The 15,775-nt window shown below is 43.2% G+C and overlaps 1 protein-coding gene across 3 annotated transcripts in view; it reads left to right on the top strand.

Moving 5' to 3' along the window:
- The window catches only part of ADCY2 (adenylate cyclase 2), a 432,450-nt gene that overhangs the window by 46,350 nt on the left and 370,325 nt on the right, over nt 1-15,775 (top strand). The gene's annotated exons all lie outside the window — the stretch shown is intronic.

The raw sequence follows: 15,775 nt of genomic DNA, 5'->3' as shown, positions 1-15,775 counted from the left end.
GCCACAGCTGTGGTCAGCTTAATTAGGGCCCAACTGGCCCTTATAAGAGGGCCGGGGGCCAGGGGATGGGGAGTCTCGCTCTAGCCCTGGAGAAGGAAGGGCTAGCTGTCTGAGAGTGAGGTCCCTTGAGCAGAGCAGAGCAGAGCAGAGCAGAGCTGTGCTGGGGAAGGGCAAAGGGAGCTGGGGAGCTCCAACCTGTTAAACCCCCGGGCTGCAAGTAAAGGCCTAGAAAGGTACTGGGGCTGTAGAGGGGCAGCCTAGGAATAGGCAGAGGCAACTGGTCCTACCCCCTTGCCTGTGATAAATGGCCATTACAGACTGCAGTCTGCCCCAGTGAGCAGGGGTTAGATGATGACTGGCAGTAGCCACTGAGGCAAGGTGGGTTTAGAGGGTTGGGGGTTCCCCTGGGACGGGAGACCCAGAGCGTGGGGGTACTGCTGGGGCAGCACCCCAGGGTAAAGGGCACTGGGGTCCAGGAGGGACACGGATGCCAGCGATGGGCGAGACACCAGCCTGCAGAGGGTGCTCCGAAGGCTGGAAAGAGCTAATTCCCAAGACGACCAGCAGGAGGCACCGTGCCGGTGAGTCCTTGCCTTGCTACAGGAAGCCACATGCTCTAACCACTAGGTTGTCTGGGCCTCCAGAGCACCCATTACAACTCTCCTTACCTGAAAATCCAGGACTGGTGGTATTCATTGTGCCTGGTGGGTTGCTGGTACAGTTTGCGATCACAGAGGAGCATCAGGTCAGAGCTTTGTACTCAGCTTGGACTGTGTCCTCAACTGCTTCGTCACAAATATTGAATCTGGCATCTCGGGGAATGGATGGAGTTGCAGCTAATCAGACGCTAATGTGGAAAAGACTCAGCAAGGTGGCTATTTATTTTTAAATAACATGAACATATTGGGAGTACCAGAACGCAGTGAGATCAGTGAGACTACAGCAAGAAATGGTTCAGATACCTGCAAGCAAAAGAAAAGACCATCCTTTACTAGGCTGAAAATAGTATTGGTCCATTACTAGATGGAAATGGTTGGATTATTAAAAATAAGGCAAAAAGGCAGAAGTGTCCAATAAATATTTATGTTCTGTATTTGGGGAAAAAACAGATGTTGTAGTCATGTCATAGGATGATGATAACTTTCTATTTGGACTGATGTCTCAGAAGGAACTACTAAACAGCAGGGTTCCAAGGGAGTTCCAAGGGAATAGGGTTCCAAGGGAGGTGTGGAATCCCCATCATTTGAGGTTTTCAATAATGGGTTGGATAAGCACCTCTCCAGGGATGGTTTAGGTTTATTTGGTCGTGCCTTAGCACAAGAGGCTGGACTAGATGACCTTTTGAGATCCCTTCCAGCCCTCTTGTTTCTATTCTTTTATGAAAAGATCTGGCTGAGGAGCTTGCTGGACCATTAATGTTGACTTTCATTAAGTTTTGGAACACAGGAGAAGTTCCAGAAGACTGGAAAGAAGCTACCATGCCAATATGTTAAAAGGTTAAACAGGATGACCTGGTAATTATAAGCCTGTCAGTCCGACATCAATCCCAAGCAAGATAATGGAATGGCTGGTGTGGGACTTGATTAATAAAGAATCAAAGGAGTGTAATGTAATTACTATTAATCAGTGTGGGTTTAAAGTAAATAGATCCTGTGAAACTAACTTGATATCTTTTTTTTTTGATGAGATTAAAAGTTTGGCTGACAAACATGATGGCATTCATGTAATATATTTAGACTTGTATAAGGCATTTCAATTGGTTCCGCACAACATTTTAATTTTATATTCTAGTTTTTTTTTAACATGTCATGTATTAGATAAAAAGCTGACTGATAAGTCTCAATATGTAATTGTAAACAGGAAATTGTCATCAAATGGGTATCTTTCTAGTGGAGTCCCATAGGGAACTGTTCTTGGCCCTATGCTGTTTAACATTTCTATCAGTAACATGGAAAAAAAACATGAAGTTCTGACTGATACCATTCGCAGATGACGCACAAATTGTGGAATTGGTAAATACTGAAGAGGATAAGTCACTCAGAGAGCCATCTGGATTGCTTGGTAAACTGAGCACAAGCAAATAATATGCATTTTAATATGGCTAACAAGGAGCAAAGAATGTAGGCCATACTTACAGGATGGGGGACTCTCCTGGGAAGCTGTGACTCTGTAAAAGATTTGAAAGTCATGGTGGACAATCAGATCCTTGGATGAATAAACAAGGGAATCTCAAATAGGTAAAATAACCTCTCTACTCCTCTGTATTTGGCACTGGTGTGGCTATTGCTTGAATACTGTGTTCAGTTCTGGTGTTCACAATTCAAGATTGTTGATAAATTGGAGAGGGTTCGAGAAGAGCCATGAGAATGGTTAAATTATTAGAAACCATGCCTTATAGTGATATAAGGAGCTCAATTTATTTAGCTTAACAAAAAGAAGGTTAAGGAGTAACTTGATCACTATATTTGTAAGTACCGACATGGGGAACAAATATTTAGTAATGGGCTCTTCAGTCTAGCAGAGAGAGGTATAACAAGATCTAATGGCTGGATGAACAGAGACAAATTCAGACTGGAAATAATGCATAAATTTTTAATTGTGAGTAATTAACGATTGGAACAATTTACCAAGGGTTGTGGTGGCTTCTCCATCATTGCCAATTTTTTAAATCAAGATTGGAGGGTGTGTTTGTTTGTTTTTTTTTTAAAAGCCATGTCTTAGGAACTTTTGAGGGGGAAGTTCTATGGCCTGTGTTACAGAGAAGGTCAGACTAGATGATCACTTCCCTTCTAGCCTTGGAATCTGTGAATCTACGCTGCAGTGCTTAGCAGGTGGTTTCCACAGTGTTTGAACTGCTTTATTAAGCCTGAATCATAGAAGATTAGAGTTGTAAGAGACCTCAGGAGACCTCCAACCCCTTGCTCAAAGCAGGACCAACCCCAACTAAATCATCCCAGCCAGTGCTTTGTCAAGCTGGGCCTTAAAAACCTCTAAGGATGGAGATTCCACTACCTTCGTAGGTAACCCATTCCAGTGCTTCACCACCCTCCTAGTGAAATAGTGTTTCTTAATATCCAGCCTAGACCTCCCCCACTGCAACTTGAGACCATTGCTCCTTGTTCTGTCATCTGCCACCACGGAGCACAGCCTAGTTCCCTCCTCTTTGGAACCCCCTTTCAGGTAGTTGAAGGCTGCTACCAAATCCCCCCTCACTCTTCTCTTCTGCAGACTAAATAATCCCAGTTCCCTCAGCCTCTCCTCATAAGTCATGTACCCCAGTCCCCTAATCATTTTTGTTGTCCTCTGCTTGACTCTGTCCACATCCTTTCTGTTGTGGGGGGCCCAAAACTGGACACAATATTCCAGATGTGGCCTCACTAGTGCTGAATAGAGGGGAATAATCACTTCCCTCGATCTGCTGGCAATGCCCCTACTAATGCAGCCCAATATGCCATTAGCCATGTCAACAATGGCACACTGACTCATATCCAGCTTCTCTTCCACTATAATCTCTACATTCTCTTCTGCAGAACGGCCGCTTAGCCAGTCGATCCCCAGACTGTAGCAGTGCATGGGATTCTTCCGTCCTAAGTACAGGATTCTGCACTTGTCCTTGTTGAACCTCATCAGATTCCTTTTGGCCCAATCCTCCAATTTGTCTAGGTCACTCTGGACCCTATAGCTACCCTCCAGCTTATCTACCTCTTCCCCCCAGCTTAGTGTCATCCACGAATTTGCTGAGGGTGCAGTTCATTCCATCATCCAGATCATTAATGAAAATGTTGACCGATCCCTGGGGCACTCCGCTTGATACTGGCTGCCAATTAGACATTGAGCCATTGATCACTGCCCGTTGATTCTGACGATCTAGCCAGCTTTCTATCCACCTTATAGTCCATTCATCCAATCCATACTTTAACTTGCTGGCAAGAATATTGCAGGAGACTGTATCAAAAGCTTTCCTAAAGTCAAGGTATATTACGTCCACTGCTTTCCCCATATCCACAGAGCCAGTTATCTCATCATAGAAGGCAATCAGGTTGGTCAGGCATGACTTGCCCTTGGTGAATCCATGTTGACTATTCCTGATGACCTTCCTCTTCTCCAAGTTCTTCAAAATGGATTCCTTGAGGACATGCTCCATGACTTTTCCGGGGTTTGAGCTGAGGCTGTAGTTCCTCGGATTCTCCTTCTTCCCTTTTTTAAAGATGAGCACTAGATTTGCCTTTTTCCAGTCGTCCGGGACCTCCCCAGATTGCCATGAATTTTCAACGATAATGGCCAATGGCTCTGCAATCACATCAGCCAACTCCCTCAGCAGCCTCAGATGCATTGCATCCAGCCCCATGGACTTGTGAACATCCAGCTTTTCTAAATAGGTTTCAGAGTAACAGCCGTGTTAATCTGTATTCGCAAAAAGAAAAGGAGTACTTGTGGCACCTTAGAGACTAACCAATTTATTTGAGCATAAGCTTTCGTGAGCTGCAGCTCACTTCATCGGATGCATACTGTGGAAAGTGTAGAAGATCTTTTTATACACATAAAGCATGAAAAAATACCTCCCCCACCCCACTCTCCTGCTGGTAAGAGCTTATCTGAAGTGACCACTCTCCTTACAATGTGTATGATAATCAAGGTGGGCCATTTCCAGCACAAATCCAGGGTTTAACAAGAACGTCTGGGGGGGGGGGGTAGGAAAAAACAGGCTATTTTGTAGATAAGCTATTACCAGCAGGAGAGTGGGGTGGGGGGAGGTATTTTTTCATGCTTTGTGTGTATAAAAAGATCTTCTACACTTTCCACAGTATGCATCCGATGAAGTGAACTGTAGCTCACGAAAGCTTATGCTCAAATTGGTTAGTCTCTAAGGTGCCACAAGTACTCCTTTTCTTTTCTAAATAGTCTTTAACCTGTTCTTTCACCACTGAGGGCTGGTCACCTCCTCCCCATACTGTGCTGCCCAGTGCAGCAGTCTGTGAGCTGCCCTTGTCTGCGAAGACTGAGGCAAAAAAAGCATTGAGTACTTCAGCTTTTTCCAAATCATCTGTCACTAGATTGCCGCCCATATTCAGTAAGGGTCCCATGCTTTCCCTGATCACCTTCTTGTTGCTAACATACCTGTAGAAACCTTTCAGATCCATTGCTTGTTGCAACTGCAATTGTGCTTTGGCCTTCCTAATTACACCCCTGCATTCCTGAGCAATATTTTTGTACTCCTCCCTAGTCATCTGTCCAAGTTTCCACTTCTTGTTAGCTTCCTTTTTGTGTTTAAGCTCACTGAAAATGTCTCTGTTAAGCCAAGCTGGTCACCTGCTGTATTTTCTATTCTTTTTGCACATTGAGATGGTTTGTTCCTGCACCCTCAATAAGGCTTCTTTAAAATACAGCCAGCTCTCCTGGACTCCTTTCCCCCTCATACTTAGCCTCCCCTTGGATCCTGCCCATCAGTTCCCTGAGGGAGTCAAAATCTGCTTTTCTGAAGTCCTAGGTCTGTATTCTGCTGCTCTCCTTTCTTCCTTTTTGTCAGGATCCTGAACTCTACCATCTCATGGTCACTGCTGCCCAGGTTGCCACTCACTTCTACTTCCCCTACCAATTGTTCCCTGTTTATGAGCAACAGGTCAAGAGGAGCATGGTCCCTCCTTGTTTCCTCCAGCACTTGCACCAGGAAGTTGTCCCCAACACTCTCCAAAAACTTCCTGGATTGTCTGTGAGCTGGAAAATTCTGTTAGTTGTCCAAAGAAAGCCTTGTCTACTTCATCCTCCTGGTCTGGTGGTGCATAGACACCCACCACAACATCACCATTGTTGCTCTCACCTTTAAGTTTAAACTCTCAACAGGCTTTTCTCCAGTTTCATACTGGAGCACTGAGCAATCATACTGCTCTCTTACACAGAGTGCAACTCCTCCGCCTTTTCATCCCCACCTGTCCTCCCTGAACAGTTTGTACCCATCCATGACAGTGCTCTAACCACTGAGTCTCTGTTATTCCAATCCCGTCATCGTCCCTTGGTATTAGGGTGGCAAATCATTAGGTAATTATGATCTGCTACCAATTCCTTTTATCCAAGAAGGTGAAATTGTTTTTATAAGACTTACCTGATGACAGAAGAAGGTGGGGTGAATAGCCTGCTCCAGTTCTAGTGCTTGTTGAGAGTAAGCAAACTCCCAGGGTAAAATGGTCAGGCTGAGCCTGACTCAGAGACCCAGCCAGAGCGGTATCCTCAAACCTGCCTACACTGGTGCTGGATTATTGACAGCACTGTAGACTACCTCCCTCGTTGCTGGGACTACAGGGAGTATCCCCAAATACATTAGGGTTTGTGACCTTCATTTTGATCCCCCATCTGGAGAGATTTAAGAAGGGCCACAAAGGGCTGAGCCTGAGCCCTCACCCCCACCCCAATAGTAAGGAGGTGGGGCCTGTGCTGTGACTACACAGTGTAAATAACTGGGCATGGTTGAGTCCTCCCACCTGCTGAGGGAGGTACCCACACAGATGCTGTTACAAAGCCCTTCAAACCAAGGTTTAAATCTGAACACACTTCCTCATCAGTGTCTTCATTGTGGAACAAAACCCCTTGGTTTTGATGAGATAATAAAGAACCATCCAATCAGGACCAATTTACCACTGATTTGGAGACAGACCTGCCTGCTTTATAATGCATGGAGGCAAATTATCTCAGATCAATGCATGCTAGAAATCATAGAAATGAGGTAAGCCATACAGTTTGAAAAAATGTCTTCACCTGGTTTCCCCCTACCTGTAGCTCTTCAGGGACCCCCTCATGAGACTGTTTTTGCAGAAGTAGAAAAGTTGCTTCTGATAGGAGCAGTCAAGGAGGTCCTCAAATGCCAGAGGGCTCAGTGCTTTTATTCCTGATACTTTCTAGTAAGGAAAAAGGGTGGGGTGTGAGAGGAGCTGATTTGTCTGATATTAGACTTAAAGAACCTGAACAAGTACATTTTGGAAGTTTCAGTTCCATATGTTGCTGTTGGCTGCCTTAATCACTTTGTTGATCATGGATTGGCTTGCAATTTTCTATTCAGGATGTGTATTTTCAAATATTAATTCCTCACAATCATCGCAAGTACCTTTATTTTATGGTGGTCGGATGCCATTTCCAGTACAAGCTGTTCCATTTGGCCTTTCCATGGCACTTAGTTTTTAGAAAGTGCCTCTCTATGGTAGCAGCTCACCTGAGGAATCAGGGTATTTTTGTTTACCCCTATTTGGATGATTGGCTATAGCAGACCAGTGCGTGCAAAGACTTGTTATGCCATATTGTGTTGACAATCTCTTTTTAGGCGTCGGGTTCCTTTTTAACTGCTCAAAGTCAATTTTTGACCTACTCAAAGGATTCCCTTTTTATGCTCAATATTGGACCCTGTTCAAGGGAGACCCTTCCTACTAGAAGACACATTTCTCAAGATGAGTAGCATCTATTAAAAATTCAACAGTATCCCACTGAAGGAGTAAAATTATTTTTGGGTCTCATGAGTCTTATGGCAGCCACTACTTATGGAACTCTGCTTGGGTGTCTGAGAATGAAACCTATGTAGCACTGGATGTCTCAGGTCTATGGACCAAGTTGGGACAACTTTCATATGTGGATCAATGTGCCTCAAAACATCATAGTCTCCCTAGAATGGTGGTCAGTCAGAGTGAACGTGCTCAAAGGTGTACAGTTCGATCCCCTGGACCCATCTCTGATGGTAGCTTCAGATGCTCCTGAATCATTTGACAGTTCAAGGAAAGTGGTCTTATTGGGAAAGAATCATGCACAACAACATGTCAGAATTGGGAGCTGTTTATCTGGCCCTTAAGTTGTTCTTCCCTCATCTATGGGGGGAAAAATTTTACAGATGGTGATGGATAACACATTGACAATGTAATACATCAACAAGCAGTGGGGTGCACACTCCATTCTCCTGTGTGAAGAGACTTTAAGCCTATGGATTGGCATATCTGTCATGATGTTTATACTATGGTCATATGTTTGGCAGGGGAAAAATGTAGTTGCAGATCACAGATGGATGAAAGGTCCCTCAAGGATCATTTGGTTCAGACCATATTCCAGGGGTGGTCAAACTGTGGCTTGCAAAGCACATGCGGCTCTTTTACAGTTAAAGTACTGCTCGCGGAGCCCCCCACAACCTTTCCCCCTCCCCCATTCTTCACCTACCAGACCTGTGCAGGGAGGAGCTCAGGACATCTGCCTTGCAGCAGGGTGGAGATGTAGGGGCTTCTGCCCAAGGAGAATGGGGGTTTTGGGGTTTCAGCCCCATGGGGCATGCCTGCTGGGGTTTGGAGCTTCAGTAGGAGCGGGGCTGAAACCCTGAACCCTGGCAGGTGCCTCCCACACAGCAGAAGCCCTGAACCCCAGCAGGCATGCCTCGGCTCTCTCAGTTCTGAAGATTGTCGTATGCAGCTCAGAGGGTCAGTAACTCTGGCTACTCCTGCCATATTCTCCTGCTGGGGTTGACCAGATGTCAGCTTGTTTGCAATGAGAGTTAACAAGTGTCACATCTTCTGTTCCAGAGCAGGCAGGAACAGTTTATCCTAATCTGATGCTTTCCTTCTGTACTGGGGAAGGTTTGATGTATGCCTTTTCACCCTTTCCATTGATCCAGAAGGTAGTGAGAAAGATACATAGAATCATAGAATATCAGCGTTGGAAGGGACCTCAGGAGGTCATCTAGTCCACCCCCCCTGCTCAAAGCAGGACCAATCCCCAATTTTTGCCCCAATCCCTAAATGGCCCCCTCAAAGATTGAACTCGCAAACCGAGGTTTAGCAGGCCAATGCTCAAACCACTGAGCTATCCCTCCCCCCCCACCACAAGACAGGGAAAGAATGATTCTCATTGCCCTTGCTTGGCCACATAAACAGTGATTTACTGATCTCTGCAGCTATCTGGCAGAATCTTTATGTGTATTCCTCCGTCTCCAGACTTACTGTCTCAGCAGGAGGGCAAGATCTCTCACATGGACTCAGTCTCTTCTCCTGACGGTGCCAGCTATTGGACTTTGACTCTGACTGCTCTGGAGCAGTCATATTCTTTGCTTGTGCAGGACATACTAATTAACTCCAGAATACAGTGCACTAAGATTTTATCTTTTAAAGTGGACCAGATTTCAGGCATGAATGAAGGAAAAACCTGATTTCCTTGTGTTCTGGAATATTTAATGAACTTAAACTCTCAAGGGTTATCTAACTCATTGTTAAAAGTTCATGTGGCCGCCATCTCCACATAGCATGCTTTTGCTGATTGTAGATCATTCTTTATTCATTGTTTGGTCAAAAGATTGATGAAAGGTTTATCAAATGTGTATACTCTGCTTAGCGATCCTGTCCCTTCTAGGGATCTCAATTTGGTGTTGGCCGTGCTGGTGAAATCATCTTTTGAACCCTTGGCTGAGTGTTCTTTCTGTCATTTATATATTAAAATGGCTTTTTCTTTATTGTATATTTCTAATGACAATATATCTTTATTCATGTAGAGTTCTATATATTCTGTAATATGTAAACATATAAAGCATGAATAATTGGGTAATTATCAACATGCAAGCAGAACAAATGAGACTTCTGTGATACAGAATACAGACTGTTCCTTTGCTTTCTGACTTGCAGTCACATTGTTAATGTATCTGAGGTCAAGCTAGATCTTCACAATAATATTCTAGATGACCTAATAAACTGAGCAAAATGGAAGTACTGAGAATGAAACTCAGCAAGGTTTTTTCCTTATTTGGGACAGGAAGAATTTATGTATGTCTTATTGTATAGTAATGTGTCAGAGCTCATGCAGGACTGAGGTGTTAAACATTGTCTCTGCCCTATTTGTATATAAAGATATGTTCACTGGTTAACATTTTGACTTGAATGGGATTGCATTGATATAAATGAGTGCAGAATGGATATTTTGACGCAAGTGCTTGAATTACAGGTTTCTTTGCATTTATGAGCATCAAACAAAAGGATAGCTTATTTTAGTGTGTGGTTTCTCAACTGTAAAGGATCCCTTCAGTAAATATACAATTAATTCCTTCATTGATTTGGCATGAAATTAAATGTAAATATTACAATGATCATTACTTTAGTTTTTGTAATTAAAAAAACCCTCAGTTATAAAAGTTGTCTTACGTATTTCGTATGGAAAAGGGAGTAGAGTGGGATGGCTTAGAGTAAAGCAAAGTTGAAAAAATATTAAGTGTACATGGTTAAGAGCTCAAAAGGGCAAGCTAAACATGCATGTAGAACTTTAATTTTGGAAACTTCTGATGTTTGAGGGCTTAATTTATACATCCTTAACTTTTTTTTCTTACACATAAAATTCCATTTTAAAGATATGTATCTTTGCCCCATTCAACCCATATCACAGGACGCATTTTATGAAGTATATGTACACTGATATGAATACTTTATAATGTGTGCCTAGAGAATGAAACAGGGCTCATTCTCATCCTACAATTGTTGAGAAAATAATGTGCACCAAATATTTATTACTAGAAGCTTAAAATTTAGCTAAATCAAAACTAATTTTCACTGGAATACTGTTCAACAAGGTCTGTTTCCCTGCCAAATTTCAGCTACTTTCTCCCAGCTCTGTAAACATTTGGGTTGTTTTTTTTTGTTAAAGTTACACTTTCGCTACGTTGTTCACAACTGGATTTTCCCCCATCCTCCACATACTCAAAAGTAGTTGAACCGTATTTTTTCAAACTTTAAAAAACAAACCACCTTTAAGCAGAGGCCGGGGTGAGATCCTTTCAACTAATGAAAAGGGCTGGAACAGTGTAAAGGGTCCATAAAAGCCTACAGGGCCAACTAGAGAAGGATTGTAAGATATGGCATAGAGCAGGGTTTGGGGAAGTGTGTTGGGGGCAGGGCTGCAGGATGCCAAGATAGGACCTTTTCAATCCATCCACACCGCTAAAATTCTCTTCCAAGCTCTCTCCATTTCACATCTCAGTTACTGCAACATCCTTCTGTGTGGCTTTGACAAATGCTAGCTCATATCCATTCAGAAGCTGCTGCAAAGATGATTTCCCCAGCCCATTGCTTCGAATTCTCCACTGGCTCCTCCTTCTCTATCGCATCAAACATAAGTTGCTTGTCTTGATTTTTTTTCAAGGCCCTTCATAGTCAGTCATTACCCTACCTATCCTCTCCCATTCAATATTGAGATGTTGGTGCTCCAATCAGTCTGATGCCAGCCTGCATCACCCACTTGTTACATTTTCAAGGAAGCACCTTTGTGCTTTCTCTCATGCTGCCACTCATGCTTGTGAGGCACTCCTTGCAAAGCGACCTCATAATCCACTTTCAAATCCCTCCTCAAAACTCTCCTTTCCTGTGATGCCTACAAAATACTTGGTTAGGCTGATGCTGAGGCCTTGCTGACTGATATTGTCTCTTTGTTCATTTGTACTACCCTGTCTGTACCCATCTGCTGTCTCTAGTTTTATACTTAGATTGTGAGCTCTTTGGGGGGGATGAATCACATCTTTTTGTTCAGGGTTTTTAAAGCACGTAGCACAATGGGATTCTGCTCCATGAGTAGGGTTCCTGGGCAATGTGGTAAATAAAAATAATACAGACTCTCAGGACTGTCTGTGTTATGCTGGGGGCCCCTCCAGCCCTTGGAGCAGCCCAGAATTGAGGGGGTATAAAAGTAGCTTAAAGGCACCATATCCCTCTCTCACCCATAGATTCTGAGTTTTGTGTGCTGTGTCTCTGCTATAGTTATAATCTTCAAGTATTGATTTCTGAGCATTGAAATCTAGAACTGTGGTTCAGTTAGGTATGTGATTGGCATGAATGAATACTTCATCCCTGACCATTTCAGTTTATAAATTCTGGCTAGCACAAAATCAAATGACAATATTTATGAAGCATAAACACATTGAATCAGTTTCTTTAACCAATTTTTTTAAAAAAATGTTGTTTCCATACAATAATGTACAGTGATAGTAACAAGTACCAGAAATACCACGTACATGGGGAACTGAAAAGGAAAAAAAATCTCAGGGTGAAATCCTGTTCAGTTACTCCTATTGACTTCATTGGGGCCTTGAATTCTCCCAGCATGTAAATGTGGTTTTTTCATATAACCTAACCCTTTTTTCTTTTTCCAGCTGTCAAGAGTTGGAATAAATCACACAACTGCATATTTTGCAGTTTCCTTGGACAGTGCATAGATATGTGATTTATATCTATGACTTTATTAGGAGGTTCTGAACTGTGAGCTTTAGTTTTATTTTTTTCTGTGTGAAGGAGATCCTATTGTATTTGTAATGATGAGAAACTATTTGTTGACTCATAATATATCAATCGAGGCCATGAAAATGTAATGTCAGTGGTTTTCTGCTTTTTTAAGGAAATAGAGGAGACAGAGGAAAGCTGCATGTGTTTAATATATTGTCAAAATCAGTCTGATTAAATTTTGTGGGGAAAAAACAGTATGTTGGGAGGGATTTTCTTATTAAACCCTGGCTGTGGTGGGAAAACGGATTGTGTAAATGGTACTTGAGTAATGCACATATTAGAATTAGTTCTACAGGAAATAAATAACTAATATTGGCAAAATAGCATTAATTGGGAGTAAGTCCAATGAAGTTAGTTACACTTGTGTACAATTTTGTGTAAAGGAAATCAGAGTCTGGTTCTTTCTCTTCCAAGCTACATTTGGTTAATTAAAACTGACCCAAACAATTTGTATTGACTGTCAGCCACTGTGTACTAGTACCTCTACTATAATTATGGCAATGGGCTGCATTTTGCTCCCCCATGTATCATCAGCAGAATTACCATAGAAATTCTGACTGCAGCATCGGTGATATATAAAACAGGAACTCAGCTTGATATTTAGATAACAAATTCATAGTATGCTGCCAGCTGATAGAAAAATATTGAGTTTAAAAGAAGATATTTTTCTATATGAATTTGCGATGACATTTATACATGGAAAACAAATTTGGAACACCCAAATCTTAATTTCATAGTCACCATTCTGATCAGTGCCATTTTCAGAACTGTATTTTCAGATGATAAAAAATCTTTTTTTTACAATTATATTTACAATAAAAACAAAGAACAATAAATGCTAAAAATAAACCATGTGAAGCTTTCAGTACTTTGTATCTCTGTACAGTAATGATGAGTACGCAGTAGATGCATTTTAACGGGTTTTGTTACTTGAGAACACAATTATATAATTTAAAATTGAAATTTAGATCAGATGCATTTATTTAGAAGGCATAAACTGAGAACTGGGAGAACTTTCTGTATAGCAAACCATCTCTCTGATACAGGCATAGTTGAAATCAGACATGCTTGTGACACTACTTTTAAATTAAAAATAGAAACTCCCAACATGTGAAACATCAACATCACAACTCTGAGTACTAATTAGAAAAGCCCTAGTGCAGTTTCTTTTGTTCTGATAAGAAATATGTCATTAGTTCCTTTCACTTCACTTTCAAGACAAGCAAGACACAACAAGGCTTAACCAAGAAATGCTTTTACAATACATTTGATCATGCCATACGTCGATTGGTGGTGTACATTGTTGTCCGAATGTTTAGTTGGGTGTATGAGATCCCAGCCTCATGAGGCTCCTAGCAATATATGTTCCTCCTTCCACAAATTCCATTTTCACTTCTTCTCCTCTTAAACCTCATTCTCTCCCTGTGCAACTCTTTTCTACGATTATGTGGCTTAACTTGTCATTTATTTGCTTTATTTGTGTTAGGTTTGCTACACACAGACATATCTAACCGCATCATAACAAAGTTCTGTGTGCGTTACTTTGCTTGGGTTAATTGGAGATGTGGGGTGCTGACCTTTGAGAGTAAAAGTGCAGCTGTGAACGGAGAATATTTTATCTGTCAGCAGTGGTGTAAGAACCCTTTATATAACAGTAATAGAACACAGAACCTTCTCTGTTGAAGGAGAAAATCTGACAGAAAAGTGTAGCTCCCGATGAGGTTTATTTGTACTCAGCCCCATCAGCCAAGTTCAAATGTGACCGCTCTATAAGTCAGTCTGACTTGTGTGTGCTCAGCCATCAGCCAATCAGGTTTGTGTGCACAGTGCATAAACTTTGTTATAATGTGAATAAAGCTAAATGTAAGGGGACTGTTGCCCCCTTACTAACATTCAGCGGGGGTGTTTTGGTTGGCTAGCTCCCAGGGCTAAAAGGGGGAAGGATCAATGGGGAATCAGGACCCTGAGACTGACAGCCCCCAGGTACAATGGGGAGAGGCCCATGCTCCAGGTCCACCTGAATGATAGGGTGAGCAGGCTAATCAGGGAGTCAGGAGGCCAGGGAGGTCCCATCCTCCGTGTGAGCTGGATTTGGGTGGGTCAGACAGAGTGGGGCCGAGCTAAGGAGAAAGCAGGGGCCCAAGCTGAGCTGTGCCAGATCCAGTGAGAGCAGACCCTGTCCTGGGAGCAGAGCTGCAGCTCCAAAGCCAGAGGCACAGCCCAGAAAGAGCAGACTTGCCCTGGGAGCAGAGCTGCAGCAATCAGAGCTAGAGGGGCCAGAGAAGCAGGCCAAGGAGCTGGAGGCAGAGCAGCAGCAGTGCTGAGACAGAGTGGTGCAGCTGGGGCTGGAGCTGGGTGCAGTGAGCATCTGGGGAGAGCAAGGGGGACCCTGGGCAGCAGGCCCAGCACAGGGAGATGCCTCAGCCAAGGGGCTCTGCAGGCCAGGCGTGGATCATAACCCTGACAGGGCAGGGGCGACACTAGGAAGAAAGCTCCTACCACTCAGAGCCTGAGAGCGTGTGGCCACCACCAGAGCAAGTGTCCAACCCACAGCATCCCTACAGCACAGCCAGGGCCTGAGAAGAAGGTCTGGGACTTACAAGGAACAGACTGTGAACTGCCCTGACATTCCAGAGACACTGTTTGTGATGTTCCCTGCCACAGAGCGGGTTGATGTGTTTCCTTTAACCTTTCCCATTTTTCCTTATTCTTAAAATTAATTGTTGATTAAATAATTTTAACTTGTATGTAATGGTCAGTGGGTCAGAGAAGTGCCCAGTGCAGAGAGAGTACCCTGGAGTGGGGACACCGTAACCCCTGTCCTAGGTGACCACAGCAAGGTTGGGGGTTGAGCCCCCCAGGAATCCTGGGACCAGCCTTGTTGGGGTTACGAGGACAGTGCCAGACAGGAGAGTGGAAGGGGAGCCCTCAAGGGCAGGGAGGCCACTGGGTAAAGGAAATGGGAGCAAGGACTCAGATCCTTTCCTTAGCCCACTTCACCGGGGTAGTGCAGAAGCCAGGAAAGTTCCCCACAAGAGTGGGACTATTCCCCCACTTACATAAAAATGACCAAGTCTAACATAAATGTTATCTATCTGATAGATAAATTCCTATTGTACTAATCCACTTAGTATGCATCTCTTTACCAAAATTTTGTGAAATGGGCAATATTATATAGGAAATAAAATAAAACTGAACCACAGTTCTAGATTTCAATGTTCAGAAATCAATACTTGAAGATTAACACAATAGCAGAGACACAGCACACAACTCAGAATCTATGGGTGAGAGAGGGATATGGTGCCTTTAAGCTACCTTTATACCCTCTCAATTCTGGGCTGCTCCAAGGGCTGGAGGGGGCCCCCAGCATAACACAGTCCTGAGAGTCCGTATTATTTTTATTTACCACATTGCCCAGGAACCCTACTCATGGAGCAGAATCCCATTGTGCTACATGCTGTACAAACACTGAACAAAAAGATGTGATTCATCCCCCCAAAGAG

The sequence above is a fragment of the Chelonia mydas genome, chromosome 2 (assembly GCF_015237465.2).
Source record: "Chelonia mydas isolate rCheMyd1 chromosome 2, rCheMyd1.pri.v2, whole genome shotgun sequence".
NCBI classification, from domain to species: Eukaryota; Metazoa; Chordata; order Testudines; family Cheloniidae; genus Chelonia; species Chelonia mydas.
This window is presented reverse-complemented; position numbering and strand designations above follow the sequence as displayed.